The 15,580-nt window shown below is 39.9% G+C and overlaps 1 long non-coding RNA gene across 1 annotated transcript; it reads left to right on the forward strand.

The window, feature by feature from the left end:
- Positions 1-13,807: 13,807 nt before the first annotated feature.
- On the forward strand, positions 13,808-14,710 carry LOC129763072 (uncharacterized). Its single transcript, XR_008740787.1, has 3 exons — positions 13,808-14,275; positions 14,334-14,573; positions 14,640-14,710. It is a non-coding gene; the product is annotated as an uncharacterized LOC129763072 (long non-coding RNA).
- Positions 14,711-15,580: the final 870 nt, after the last annotated feature.

Genomic DNA, 15,580 nt, shown 5'->3' on the forward strand with positions numbered 1-15,580 from the left:
GAAACAACTTGTGTTCTGGCTGCCAAACCGTTCTTCATCTGCTTCATCTGACTGTTGACCTCAGTGAGTCCTAAAATGATCACAATTGTTAAGGAATGAAATAAAAACGCCATGTTATCGATTTTTTAATTCTTTATTCATAGTTTAGATTTAATTATCTTTTACATAACCGGTGAGTGTGTCACGTAGGTGATACGAAGCCTTACTAGAAGTGTTCTTATTTATATTTCTGCTGCTGACAAATCCATAAGAAGTGTAACTTGAGCACGTCATTCTCTCAATGAAGCGCCGTTGCGATTTTATTCACTAGATGCATCGAAGTCAGGAAACATTCGCGGTCTCTTTGTCGCATCAGCATACAAAAAATCCTATTCGCGGTTCTAGTTCTAAAGTCAAATTCACCATCTACGGTAGCCAGTGTCTCACATATTATTTCGGGTAGTACGACGACGGCTGCTCTCCGATGTCGGTTCATGTCTTTTTCAGTTCCAATTTTTAAACTAGCTGTCATCTGCATATTATTAAAATGAAATAGAAGATTCACTAGTTGATTGAATTTGTTGAGTGTTTTATCTTGTTTTTGTTTACGTGAAAAACGGCGATGCGAACGCTACATTGTGATTACAAATCAACAGATTGCGCCAGGAAAACGGTAGTCCTATGTCCACCTTGCGGTTATATCACAGAAATATCCTACTTCTAGTTTTTTTTCTCCTTTTATCGGGTAATCATAACCAGCTTCATTGAACAATCAACGGTTGTGTATTGGGCGATGAGATTATAGAAATATTTGCACAGAAATGAACTGAGTTGCCGATGCCGGTGGTGTAGTGGTAAGCATGACTGCGTGGCTAAAATTGGATGGTTTGAGTGGAGGGAAAAGCTTGGCATTCAGAAAGGGGAGGAAATTGGGTAAAATGAATAAAGCAATTCATCACTTATTAGGGGTTGTCCACATACCACGTGGACAGAAAAAGTACGATTCTAGATACCCTCCTCCCCCTCCGTGGACAAGCGTGGACATTTCTTATACCCCTCCTCTCTTTGTCCACGTGGACATTCTTATCTTTTTTTTGGAGAAAACATCGAATTTTTTTTCTTATTTGTTTTTTTTTGAGAACCAAGAAAGTTGTAGAGTTGTATCCAAACCATGACCACATAGTTGACGTAGGATTACGTTACGATATTTGTTGTTGATCTCCGAATAAAATGAGATTCTAGATTCGAATAACATCATCGTGAAATAATCAAGGGGCGAGATTGTGTTACTTGTTATGTCTCAGGGGTATAGCTGTCTCAGGTTATGTATAGGGTATAGCGTGCGATACGTTAATGAGGAGGGAGGTCCAAAATCCATATTTTCTAGCGTTATCCAATTTGTGAACAATGTCATAATACCGATCTATTCACTATTCTTTTATTTCTTCAATATTACACGGTAGGTTATTTGTATCACCCTTCAGTTTCTTCCGAATTCCATTTATGTTGTCTACAGTTAGCTTCTGTGCACATTCAGCATCTCGAAATTGTTCGGTCATTTCGTTATGAATTTATGAAACGGTCTGCAGTTAATTGCTCGTTTGTGCGAAGCTCCCGTTTTACCAGCATCCCAAGATCAGAAAAATCGCAAATTGACTCAACTCCTGATATCACTTTTTTAAAGCTTACGCTTGTCGAATGTTCACAAATGCTACAGTAAGTGTATTTGATAGTTTCGACCACATTGTTGTCGAGCTGTATTTATTGGAAATTAACGACTGATTGTTTGTAAGAAGCTCATAACAGGAACGTCAAACCTCATGTCTCCTCGACAATCTGGCAACCAATTTTGGAGTTTGGTTTATGTCGATTATCCTAACAATTTTCCATTCAAAATTGTTATAAATTATAAGACTTTTCATCGCCCATCACGATTTTTTTTTACAAAAAGGGCGTTTTTAACGTATATAGAACGAGTCGCAGATAAAGATGAGATTCATTGAGTTTATTTCGGTCAAATAATATGGAACCCATACGCCGTAGCAATTTTCTAGCTGCACCAGATGTATTTTTAAAAAATGTGTCCACGTGTAAATTATCTATACCCCCTCTCTCCTCACCGTGGACAAGCGTGGACATTTCGTGACCCCTACCCCCCTAAAGTTGTCCACGTGGTATGTGGACAGCCCCTTAGTAGTCTTTTATTTTCAGAAAGTTTGAAGAGAATCCGATGAAAGCCTTGTGGGAGCTCAAAGAGATCCCTTTTTGGGCACTTGTGATATTGTTGAAACTCAGACACTTTCCATCTATTTATCAACACTATATTCTTAGTTCCTCGCGTGCTTCGTTGGCTTAACTAGATAATTGCAATTTTATTTGTGCAATTTTGAAAAATCGGGTGAGCCAAATAAAGCTCAGGAACAAAAAAACGTATTTCAACCAATTTCAATTGGTACGATCATAATTTTCAATGAATAGGTAGAGCTAAATTGAATACAAAAATCCTACAAAATATTTTTTTTTACATTGAAATTTATTCATAATACAGAGCGACAAAAGATAACTTAATCTATCCTCGAAATGATATAGTACTCATTTGGCTCCATAAAAAACAACTGAAAAATATGAACCAAGATAAAACCTATCCAGAGAAACAAAGGCCAGAAATTTATATATGAGTGCGTTATAGATTGGCATGAAGCCAACTCTACATTGCCCAATTTGTGTGCAACTCTGCTTCTTCCTCGAACCAGAATTTTGTCGACTTCACCCGCTTCATGCTCGAAACAGAATTTTGCCGTTTTCATCTGTTGATTTAAACTTTACGAAGGGAAGGGAAGTACTTTTCCGTCGGTTTTATACAAATATTTTAATCAGAGCAGAAAGGCAGCTGATGATTGTCTTTTTTCTTCCTCACTGTTGGTGAACAAGAAAGAGGGACATGGTCGAGTTGGTTATTCAAAACTATGTAAACATCTTAGTTTTGTGAGATTACCCCGAAACACTTCAAAAGTATAGAAATTGCACTCACACTAGATTTACAGATTTTGGATATAACTATACCAAGAAACAATAATATTTCCTGAATTATTCTCGCAGTAATGCACAAGTAAATCTGCGAATAAACAAAATCATGCATTTCATTCCGCAATCACCCGATTCAACATCGACTGCAGCTAAACAGCTATGTAATGTGATATTTTAATTAAATTTCGAATCGAATTCTTCTCTCCTTTTCAATCGAACGATAGGTAAAAATGACTCTTGAGCGGTTTTACACACGTGCGCTATGATTTGTGCTGTGTCTAAATGGCATTACGTCAGCATCAGCCCGTTTCCCGTTTGTTGTGGCGGTAAACCCAGAAAGGTAACGTGAGCAGGAATGGGGCTGCGTTGAAAATATTAATTAATCAAGCGGAAATGGGTTAAAGTGAATCCCTTCACCGCGCCTGTCTCAGCCACCGTTTAGCTTCGACCCAGGGTTAGGGAAGCCCGCGAAATGAAGCTATATTTCATCCTCGCCAGCTAGGTACAGGAGCGCTGAGCTTTCGTTCGATTCGGAGTGGTTTTTATTTGCCCTCGTGTCCTTTGTTGCGCGCTGGAATGGCGAAATTTTTAGCGTGGAAGAACGAATGGATGTTGACTGGCTTGGTTTGCCGGTCGAGTGTTTTGTTTACCTATTTAGTGGCACCGAACAAAAAATGAACAGATCAATTAAATGAATTGTTTCTGTTATTGCGAAAGTTTAGGTGGTGTTTATTTTTATCGGATATTTGATATGAAATATTACGTTCAACTTTCTGGAACTTATCTAAACGGCTGTAAATAAATCGTGGTAGACCATAAACAGCGAGCACACGTTTCAGTTTTTTTTGAGGATGACATATTTCACGTGTAATAATGTTTAAATAGACTTGTATCACAGCCAAAACTGCCAACTTTAAAGAAATCTATTTTTGTGAAGACATATACGAGGTCTGTTCAAAAAGTATCACGACTTTCGAATTTCTGTGGCTGATTTATATTCAATTTTCGATTTTTTTATGGCGTTTTGTTGATACTCATGTTTCTCAGTTAATTTTTGAAAGCTGCTTCGATTGCACGTGTTTTGGCCCGCCTTCGATTTTTACATAAAGGGTGTGTCACATCAAATTGCATCACGGAAAAAACGCTGTAGAAATTCGCCCAGTAGACCGATCCTTTTGAAAATTTTAGACAGTAAAATAAAAACTATTAAACAACTTTTGGAATTTTCTTTTTATTCATACTTCGAGCCCAAGCCCGTATGCTCGCACCTTCCTCTTTACCCCGTCCATAAGGTTCTGTACAACGTCAGGTTGTAGTTTTTTTTGAACAGAAATCCATTTTCTCTTGAAGTCCGCCTCCGATTTGACAACTTTTGGGTTGTTCCGGAGGGCCTGCTTCATAATCGCCCAATATTTCTCTATTGGGCGAAGCTCCGGCGCGTTGAGCGGGTTCATTTCCTTTGGCACGAAGGTGACCCCGTTGGCTTCGTACCACTCCAACACGTCCTTTGAATAGTGGCACGAAGCGAGATCCGGCCAGAAGATGGTCGGGCCCTCGTGCTGCTTCAATAGTGGTAGTACGCGCTTCTGTAGGCACTCCTTAAGGTAAACCTGCCCGTTTACCGTGCCGGTCATCACGAAGGGGGCGCTCCGCTTTCCGCAAGAGCAGATAGCTTGCCACACCGTGTACTTTTTGGCAAACTTGGATAGTTTCTGCTTGCGAATCTCCTTCGGAACGCTGAATTTGTCCTCTGCGGAGAAGAACAACAGGCCCGGCAGCTGACGAAAGTCCGCTTTGACGTAGGTCGTCCATTACCAGGCAATGCGGCTTCGTCAGCATTTCGGTGTACAGCTTCCGGGCTCGCGTCTCCCCCACCATGTTTTGCCTTTCGTTGCGGTTAGGAGCCTTCTGAACCTTGTATGTACGCAGGCCCTCCCGCTGCTTGGTCCGCTGGACGAATGAACTTGACAAATTCAGCTTATTGGAGACATCCCGGACCGAACTTCTCGGATCACGTCTAAACTGCTTAACTACGCGCTTGTGATCTTTTTCACTGACGGAGCATCCATTTTTGCCGTTCTTCACCTTCCGGTCGATGGTTAGGTTCTCGAAGTATCGTTTTAGTACTCTGCTGACCGTGGATTGGACGATTCCCAGCATCTTACCGATGTCCCGATGTGACAACTCCGGATTCTCGAAATGAGTGCACAGGATTAATTCACGACGTTTTTTTTTCGTTCGACGACATTTTTCCAAATTTACGAAAAATTGACAGTGAAGCATGGCCAACGTGATCTATACACTCTTATCTGATTATAAGCGAAAGCTGAAGATATAATTCCTAAAAATTAAATTTCTACAGCGTTTTTTCCGTGATGCAATTTGATGTGACACACCCTTTATTCCAAAAAATGTATTGTGTAGCAAATTCCGTGTGAAAAAGTCACAGGATGCTATCTGTTGCATGCTGATTCTGGATATGTTTGAAGAATTACATCGTAAAAAGATACCTCATCAGGAAAAAAACATGTTACTTTATTATAGAGAAAACATATTCGAAATGGAAAAGGTAATTTTCTTTCATAATTTTCACTTTCTGAATGTTTATTCAACCCATTTTCTTTATCACTTCAAACCAAACGGATCACCGCTACCATATACAATTCCACACTTACACTTGTGCTAAATGTTTCATAATGTATGATCGGTCATTGATATGAAATTTCATGAACCAACCACTATCAATGTTAAAATTTTAAATTTTATTTGCAAGAATTAATCGTATCACTCACCTTACTCGCAATAAAAAAATGTTAAATATTCATTTTCAATGCACTAATTGTTATGAAGCGTCCAAAATGATTAATGAAAAACTTTCTTTAATCTACCAGAAAATGACTGAGCAATAATTGTGTGTTCAAGAGGCTTGTATCTTCAAGCTCGACCAATCAGAATCAGAGATTATTCAATTGTTCGATTTCATGACATATGTTATTTTATCCCATCAAAACATTGTTATTATTTAAAAAAAAAATTATGGAGTGCCAAAATCGATTGAGGCAAAAATCTCATCAATCCTGAGCAATATGCTCAGTCATATCTGCTATCTATCTGCTAGACATATGCTATATGAAATTGGACATTTTTAACGTTGCGATCAATTTTCGTTTTTCAGTTTGTTGTTTTTGTATGCTGCCGAAAGACGTAATCCCACGTCAAAAACAGGATCTGTGGTATCTGTGGTATAACCACAAGGGCGACGTAGGACTATCGTTCATTTAGTAATCATTTGTTTATAGTTGCATCTGAATCAATTCTCAATGAATGGATGATTGATGAAAGTTCTTGTAAATCTGGGAGCGGATGAGTATATATACGAAATTATCATATATATTTAAAAAACTTCAATTGAACTCTTTCAAAGTTGTGAAGTGGTTCTGAAAAGAACCGGTGGTGTTATGTGGACCTGAAATGAGTGATTGCCGGATGTTTTGATTGGTGAGCTCATGTGCGGATCTAAAAAGAAACAATTGGTATAAATGAAGTCAAGATCTATGTAAAACATGTGTGTGTGTATGTGTCTGGATTGTCTGTTGTGTGTGTTCTAGTTTCTTACTTGTCGGTACATTCTGAGTAGTTGTTTTCTTCTGGCCAAGGTTTTTTGATGTTTTTCTGATCTCGGGAATCGCAAGGATATTTTTCTTTGATGAGCAAACATCAGAACGATGCAAAAACTACCAAGCGTGGTAGCCTCGTTTCGATTATTTGCTAGCCTCAAATTTTAATAGTTCTCCATGAAGTCGAGAAACTCCATATTTTCTGGCTTGGAAACGTCAATGTTGAAGTCACCAGCGACAACCATTGGCATAACCTGCTTAGCATAACAAAAAAGATCGCGCGTCATAAACCACTTTATATTATTAGTGCTGGCACATGGTGGAATGTATACCGACAATAGCAGTACTTCGGTATTCATTACTGTCACCTTAGCAGCACAAATGTCTCCAAATCCGTCAGCTACACCGAGAATTTCATCACGTTCCTCACTTAACTGTTGGATCGTGTGCATCCAATGTTGGATACGAAAATTTTCTACTGATGGGGAAGAATAATCTTCAAATAAACTCTTTCGCTTGAATGTATTTTTCAATTCCAAGGGGAACTGGCAGATTATTTTTTAGCAACGATTACATCTTTCCGGAATCTTCTCGGTGCTGGACAGCAACCAAATGAATTCCGCGCATGTATGTGGGTGTGTGGCGGCTGTTCCGATGCCTCAAGTGGAACCGTTTTTCGATGCTGGTACTTCCTTGGTCGCCTTTTCAGTGCTATCACTCTCCTTCTGATGAATTCCCTAAAGTGCACAAACAGACTCTTGGTGACACCGTTCGTTAGCGCTTTCATGATGAACAAAGTTAGCTTCACCATACCAGCGACAACATGCTCCAATCGCTGTTTAATTATAACTGAGTGTATTTCATTTTTTTTTGCATAAATTCATTTTTAATTCTTATACGTTTTTGATTAATACAAAGTTCTTTACATTTAATTGGCCAGCTAACGCTTCACATCTTTTCATCTTAATTTGCATAATAGAATGCTAGGTATTCTGTTTGTTTTTACCATATTTAATTTTTTTTTCAATTATAAACATTTGTATTTTTTATTAATTGTTATAATAAAACTACATGCTTAACCTGAGACCTTAAACTACTATATACAAATTCCGTACAATTTCATGCACGGAAGAGGAGCACCTCTCTCCAAATTTTTGTATGACGTTGTCAAACTTTACTTCTAGGGTATCCAGATAGGCTCTTTCACAACGGAGGTTTTGTTCTCGTCAAGGGTGGCAAATTCAGTATGATTTGTAGAATCTTGTTTTGAACGTTGGAGTTTCAGCCTGTGTGTCCAGGCACAGCCCTCCCAAACAGAAACCGCATATTCAATGGCAGGATGGAATATCTGTTTATAGACAGCCATCTGATTCTTTAAATAAAGTTTCGAGTTCCTGCAAATTAAAGGATACAAGAACCGAAGTAAAATGTTACATTTGTTGACGGTTTTATCAACGTGAGATGTGAAAATTAGATGATTGTCTAATATGAGTCCTAAATATGTGGCTTTTTTGGACCATTCAATAAGGGAGTCTCCGAACCGAATTCTCACGTTGTCAGCGGGAACAAGTTTAGGAGATCATGAATGCGGGAAAAGGATAGTCTGGGTCTTCGCCGCATTGATTACAATTTTCCAATTTGTGTAATATTCTGTTAGAGCATCCAGACCGCCCTGTAGTTTGCGAGTCAGAGCGCTGATTATACGACCCTTAAATATAATCGCGGTGTCATCAGCGAATTGAGACAGTGTTCCATTACCGGGAAACGGTGGAATGTCTGCAGTGTATATGTTAACGGGTGTTAAATAAAAAATGAGAATTTTTTCAATAGCTTTCAGTAACTTAAATAAAGAGCGTAAAATTCTCTTTCTCCAAGAAAATTGCTCTTTGAAACGCCTAGAAACAGTAGGCGTGTTTAGTTTTGCTAGTTTGAATTTAGTCAAAGCAAAGATGGCGTCGAAACAGCACGTGCTTCGCGAACGCATTGTACTGTTCTACGAAACGCATTTCCAGCAAGGAAAAAAGTTCACGGTGGCACATTTTAAGGAAGAAATGTACCTGTCAGTACGGTATATCGTATCCTGGGTTCCCTGAACGTAGAGCGGAAGGTCGGAAGTGGTCGTCCGGTGACGATAATGACGAAGCAGAGGAAGACATCGTTCAAGAAGCTGTTTGACAACAAGGACGCAACCAGCCTGCCGGTCGGGAATATGGCTGCTAACACGTATTGATCCATCGGACTCTCAAGATGGAAGGAATCGTCTGCAGGAAGAAGACGAGGTAGCCGGAGTACACGGAGGAGCAGATTGAGACGGTTAAATCACAGTGTCGGTGGATGACCAAAAAATACCGCGGGACGTCTTTCGTTCTGGACGACGAAAGCTATTTTCCGCTGTCCAAGACGCATATTCCAGGAAATAATAATTACTACTCCAGCGACAAGTCATCCACACCGCCTGAAGTGAAATACAAGTTCAAGCACAAGTTTGAAATAAGGTTATGTTGTACATCGCCATTTCCGACCGGGGCATTTCAAAGCCTTGGTTTAAGCCGAGCGGTCTGGCAATCAACCAATTCACTGACATTTTTTTGAAGAAAATACATTATGTTATTAATAAAAAATACTGAAATCGATGAAAAAAAAATTTTTTTATATGTGATTGAAAAAATTCTCGTTTTGTATTTAACACCCGTTATATAAAATGGGCCCAAGGATGCTTGCTTGGGGCACACCTGCATTTATGTTGAATTGCTCTGAACACACATTATACAGGGACACCCGGAATGATCTATCAGAGAGATAATTTTTAATTATCTTTATCAAATACATCGGAAAATTGTATTGATGTAGCTTGAACACCAGACCATCATGCCATACGTTGTCGAAGGCCTTTTCAATGTCCAAGAGCGCCATTGCTGTCGTCTTGGATACCGACCTGTTCCGCTGAATGATGTTAACAACTCTAGTGAGTTGATGTATGGTGGATCTTCCCTTACGGAACCCAAACTGTTCCTCAGGAAAGACACCATGTTCACCTGCGAAAGAAAGAATTCCTGTTTGAATACACTTCTCGAAAAGCTTGGAGAGGGCATAGAGTAAACTGATGGGTCGATAACTCTTGGAGACAGAAGGATCTTTTTCTGGTTTCAGGACTGGGATGACTTTTGCTAACTTCCACACTGAAGGGAAGTAGCTAAGCTCCCAGCATCTATTTAAAATTTTTACTACAAAAGCAAAGGAGCCGTGGCTCAAATGCTTGAGCTCAATGTTAAAAGGGTTGTCAAAACCGGGGGCCTTCATGTTCTTTGATCCTCTAATAAGACCAACCAGCTCATCAGCAGAGACACCTGACCCCTTTGAAATAAAGCTTTCCGATCGTTCGACCACAGAGACTCCCTCAATGACGTCATGCTCGTGAGGCTGCTGGTTCCACGTGTTGTTGTTTGGGCGACGAGTCATCGCGAAGACGTTCTCCGGTTTCAAACCAAGATTGGACAGCTCAGTTTTAACTTCCTCCAGGCTGACAGGCGGTAGTCCACGTAAAACCACCTTCAGAGGTTTCGCCGCTTGCATATCGTGGGTGTAAAACTGCACGCCTTTTGTTTTCAGGTAGGCCCCGACTTGTTGATACTCCTTTAGGCTGGAGCATACGATTTCGATGCCCACGCTACACAGCTTGAATCGTGGCCTGAGATGTTACTGGGAAAGCTTAGACTCGAGTTTTACTAAGTCCATCCTAGATGTGAACTGGGGCAGCGGAATGAGCCCGGACCTTTTTCAAAGGGCTGTCTGTGGCTGAAGTACTGGAACGCTGACGCCCCATATTCCTTTTCTTGGCGATATCCACCAAGCACGCCAAAGCGTGTGACGACGTTTCCACCTCCAATGCAGGTAAAAAAAAAGAATGGAAAAAAAAGCATACCGAAAATTCAAAACTACCTGTCTTAAGCTATAAGCGAGAGTGGTAAAAAATCACGTGTTGTCGAAACGAATGACATACACAGAATGAGAGTGGATTTCCGAGCGGTGCTCGCTTATATACCGATTGGTGATATCAATAGCCTGCTTTGAAAGCAATTTTAAGGCTATTGAAACAAGCTTTTGGATCAAAAAGTAACAAGTATATAACACGTAGACATTTTATCTTTCAAATGAAGTGATTATCATAGCATTTCGTTCAGTTGTTTAGGAGCTATTAACGCTCAAAATCTCGGTCTCCGGCGTAACGTTTTCGCTTTCGAAACTTCCCGGTATAGAAATGAAAGACGTAGTCCTACGTCAAAGTATCGAAAACGAAATGCGGATTAAATCATCTGTAATCTGCTTTTTCTCACTCGATCCATCCCCGTACATCAAACTAGAAACGTGCTCTCGATCTCATCAGCTTTAGCTCGTCAAGATTCTGCCATTCAACTAATGTATTTATTTCATGACTACGTGTACCAACATTCAACCCATAGCTGGCGAACTCGACTAGCGGAGGGTTGTCTACGCCATTGCTGGTGAGAGTTGAACTTTCCTTCTTTCTGCAATGAAGATAATTTGCGTAATCGCGTTACAACGCTTGATATGGTTAATTTTTATTGTCCCTCTTTGCCTGAGATTGTCGTCGTTTGAGAATCCTTGTTCCCACGCTCATCGCCCTCGGGGATAAACGGCGGCCGGCCCGATGAAACAGTGAGCGTCGTCGTTCTAACAGTCACGCTGCAAATGAGCCGTTGTAGGGGAAACAGCGAATCAGGTATTCCAGGCTCATTACAGTCCAGTATCGCTCCAAAAGTGGATCGTAACTTTGCATGCTGGTGGTACGAGTGACGGCACCCGTGCTTCTCCCCTGGGGGTGATGTAAGAAAAATATGACATCCACGGACGTATAAAAATGAGTGGAAAAGTGCTACAAGTGCTCTGCATAATCACGTCGCCTAAGAAGTTTTTCCCTTTTCACCGGAGGAAAGTGTATCTTTTGCTGGTTTCAAAGCGCGTGAAATAATCCCCCGTCCCCCATGAGGTGCCCCTGACTCCGGCAGCTGATTTGCATAAAGTCAATGCTGGAATACGGCAAGTGACAGGCAATTTATGACCCACAAAGAAGTCGATTTATTTGAACTTTTATCGAAGATAGTGAAACGGAGGCATAACTTGCTGTTTCCGGAACCGCAACTGCGGAAATCACTAGTTGAGGGAACCTCACATATCCAGTATATCTGAGCTACGTTAACATGTGATTCGCTCAGTGTGATTCTAGCCCCAAAAATATGGTGCTGTTGTATCTGAAACGTGGCATAAATGTTTCTCAAACATTTGAATAATTTAGACTTAACTACCGTCCCCCGTGAACGCTGTCGCGTTTCCCTGCTCTGAGGACGCGTATAAACGGGGCAAGGCTAGCTATTTGGCTGCATTCGGGACAATGCCAAGAAATAAACACTCGCATCCCAAAGAGTGCCATTTTTGGTAGAAATAATGTCAAACCGTCATGTGTAGGAAGCTGGAGATAGTGAGCGGACGGACGGACGAACGGAAGACCAAACATACTGTAATTAGAAAATGTCATATACGTTTCGCTTCACCGTCCCTTTCACGCGAGAAACCCGGATGGGTTCATGAAGTTTGTTATCTTTCTGTGCTTTCGTGCCACTACTGATAACGGTTCGTTTCAATCCTGTAGCAGCGGAGGGCGCATAACAAGATGGTTTCCGATTTTGGCCAGCATGATATGCTTCCACCAGATGGATTTGTACCCGGCAATTTTGGATAGTTAAAGGGTTGAATTCTGTTTCTAATAATACCGATATGCAGTAGATTCAATATTGTCGTCAAATAATTTCTCTCACGATTACTGAGATCAAAGTTTGTATAAAAAAATAAAGAATCAACCAATTTCCACGGAAATCCTTCTCGGAATCCATCAAAACCTGCATAGACCCCAACGAAATGCGCTAGAAATAAAACAAATAAATCCCGTGCCCTTTTGACTACAGCCTTCAAATGCTTTTTTTTTGTGGGAGCGCCCTTTTTCCGTCCATCGTCCGGCACAAAAACTCCGCGCCAATCAAGCTGACTTCGGAGCGACAGTTGACGACGGTGCGAGCGAGCGAAGCGTCAGGAGCATAAGCAGCAACAAGAAACAAGGGTCTGGCATTTGTAGGAATGAGAAGTGGTGCGCGATCCTTTCTCAATTCTACCGAATCTGCTCGCATAACCACCATCATTCCGCCGGCGACCAGTCAGCCCAATATATTCGCAACAATGTGTAGCACACTGCACACTTTGGAGTTTTCTTGATGCTTACAGATGCGACATACGGTCATAAAAGGAAAACTTTACCGTTTTTTGCTCAATCTGGAGTGCTCATTTGACTGGCTGCCGCCGGGCGGGAAAAAGGGGTGGTGAATTGTGGGGACACACATCAGTGTCCTCTTTGCTAAAAATGACACCGTACCGTGTCCCGAAAAAGAAGCGCAGCACATTTTCGCCAGAGTATGCGAGGGTGTCATTAAAACACGTACATGCGATGGGTCACATACGCATAGGGGAACGAGGGACAAAATGCCATACCAATTTCAAGCAATTCCAATCAAATTCATTATTTAGTGGTCAAAATTAAGACGTCATTCGACTGCATTACCTTCAATACTAATTTATATACTTACTAGCTGACCTGGCAAACTTCGTCCCGCCCAAAATTTGTTTTTTGTTATCAATACCTTCAAACATTCACATTTTCTTACAAAGCGCAAGTTCATGAGTCCAATCGCAGAACTGTTCATTGATTGATCTTCTAATCGACCTAATCGATCGATATCAGATTATTTTCAGATTTTCTCGTTTAAGATTTTTCAACTACTTGCAAATAGCATGTTTCTCCGTTACATGGAATAAATGTTTGATACAGAAAATATGATAGAATGAAGACAGACCCCTCCCCTCTTCTCCCCTTAGATAGAGGGGAGGAGTGTCTATTCACCTAGGTAGTGCGGACTGAATCAAAACGGCTGTCAAAAAAGATCCAATTGAAATGTCAAAAAAGATCCAACGATGAGGAGTGTTGTTCTTCTTATGATAATCAACACTATAAAAAAGGTATTGTTATCAAAGGCAAAAATAATTAAATTTTTAAAATGCACAAACTACATTTTTCCGTCAATTGTTTAATTAACCATTGCAACCTCCAAAAACGAATAAGCTTAGTTCACTCAAAGATTTTCATGTGGGAGCAAAATTCGACATTGGCGAATTTCGTTACGTACATACATAGCAAAAATGAAATGTCATAAGGTATCAAAACATTTCACTGTGAAAATGGACGGGACGTAACGTCGGCGAAAACAGTTTTGTTGCTGAAGCTGGGCTTCATATAACACCAGAAAGCAATCAGTGACAAATTCTTTGCACAGTTATCACTATAAAGAACAACCTATACCTGGAAGCAATAAAAAGCACTAATCTTGGAATATTCTCGTTGGTGGGAGCCTGTGGAAACGCCTGTGGAATATATTTATTCATGGAGTACAAAAATATTTGATCGCCGATAATGCTGATCTGTGCAAAGGGAATTAGTGTTTTGAATTCATCGCTACAGTATTACGAAGTCGATCGCCGAGCATGCCACATTAGAAACAGTGACAGTTCTTGTGCTTTCAACATTCTTGGTAAGTTTAGCTTGTTGAAGAGATAGAGGAAGTTCTCAATTTCATTTTGTATTTGCAGAATTCAATCAGATAAAGGACAAATCGGACGACACAGTATATATACGTGTTGAATTTGATCGAAACTGTGTATACGAACTCTGAGTTAGTTCCATGATGTTAGTGTTAGGCTTTCATTTTTCAAAAGGATCAAACTACAACAAAGTTTCAAAGATTCAAAGGAACTAGCTACCTTCAGCAATACTCATCTTAACATTCGATTTCCTTGAATGACTAACGAGTTGTCTCAAAGTCTTGAAAGGTAAGAATGTAAGAACTGATTTACTTGTATGGAACATGCTATAAAGTTTTATTTTTGCGGTTGCAGGCAAATATCGTTCGGTGTTAGTATTAGAGAACTTTGTATCGATTTTCCAGAACAGTTTCATCAGTGTCAGTAAATAAAATGCAATGCTTTTGCAGATTTCCGGCGTAGAGGAATAATATTTTAATTCAGATCTTTACAGCAATTTTATTCAAGTGTATTGTATCATTGAACGCTTATCATTGGAGTTCATGCATGAATATTAGGCTTTATTTATATTCTAGCAACATCGTTGTATCCAGAAATCAAATCTGTTAAGTTTCGCCGCTACTGCGAAATTATCAAAACACATAAAAGTAATCCAGGATTCAGACTATCCAGCAGTTAATATTTTTCTGAAACAAATGAAGTCAGAGTCACGTAAATGTTTACTCCTACGATTTGAAAATATTCGATGAAAAGTGGAACGAAGAGATGCCAGATGGTTTTTAAAAAAAGTCTGTAAAAACATGTGAATGTCTGTTAAAAATGTGCATATCTGTAGGAATGTATTTTAACGTTAATTTTCACAGATTCATTAATACTTTGTACATCGCGATGCACGCAAAATTGTATTTTTTATATACTAGTTGACCCGGCAAACGTTGTTCTGCTATAAAAATTATTACGCAAATCATTCCTTGTATTCTATTCCCGATGTATTTCATTTACGAATCTGACATGTTTGTTCTCTTGAACGTTAAATGTAAAGTGAAAAAGAAATATATTTTATTTTTTATGAATGATTGTCCGTCATTATCAGTATTTCTTCGTTGTATATTGGACATCCACCAAGGCTTGCGGTCGGGTCGTTGGCTAAATCTTTAAGAAAATGCAGTGTGCATTTTCCATCCGCCATGCAAGGCTATAAAAGTTTTAGATCACCACACGACCATGAACCATGCCTGTGGTAACAATATCGAACAGTAACCCATATTTCGTCATAAGTATAACCCGAAAGCAAA

Source organism: Toxorhynchites rutilus, chromosome 1, assembly GCF_029784135.1.
Source record: "Toxorhynchites rutilus septentrionalis strain SRP chromosome 1, ASM2978413v1, whole genome shotgun sequence".
Lineage (NCBI taxonomy): Eukaryota > Metazoa > Arthropoda > Insecta > Diptera > Culicidae > Toxorhynchites > Toxorhynchites rutilus.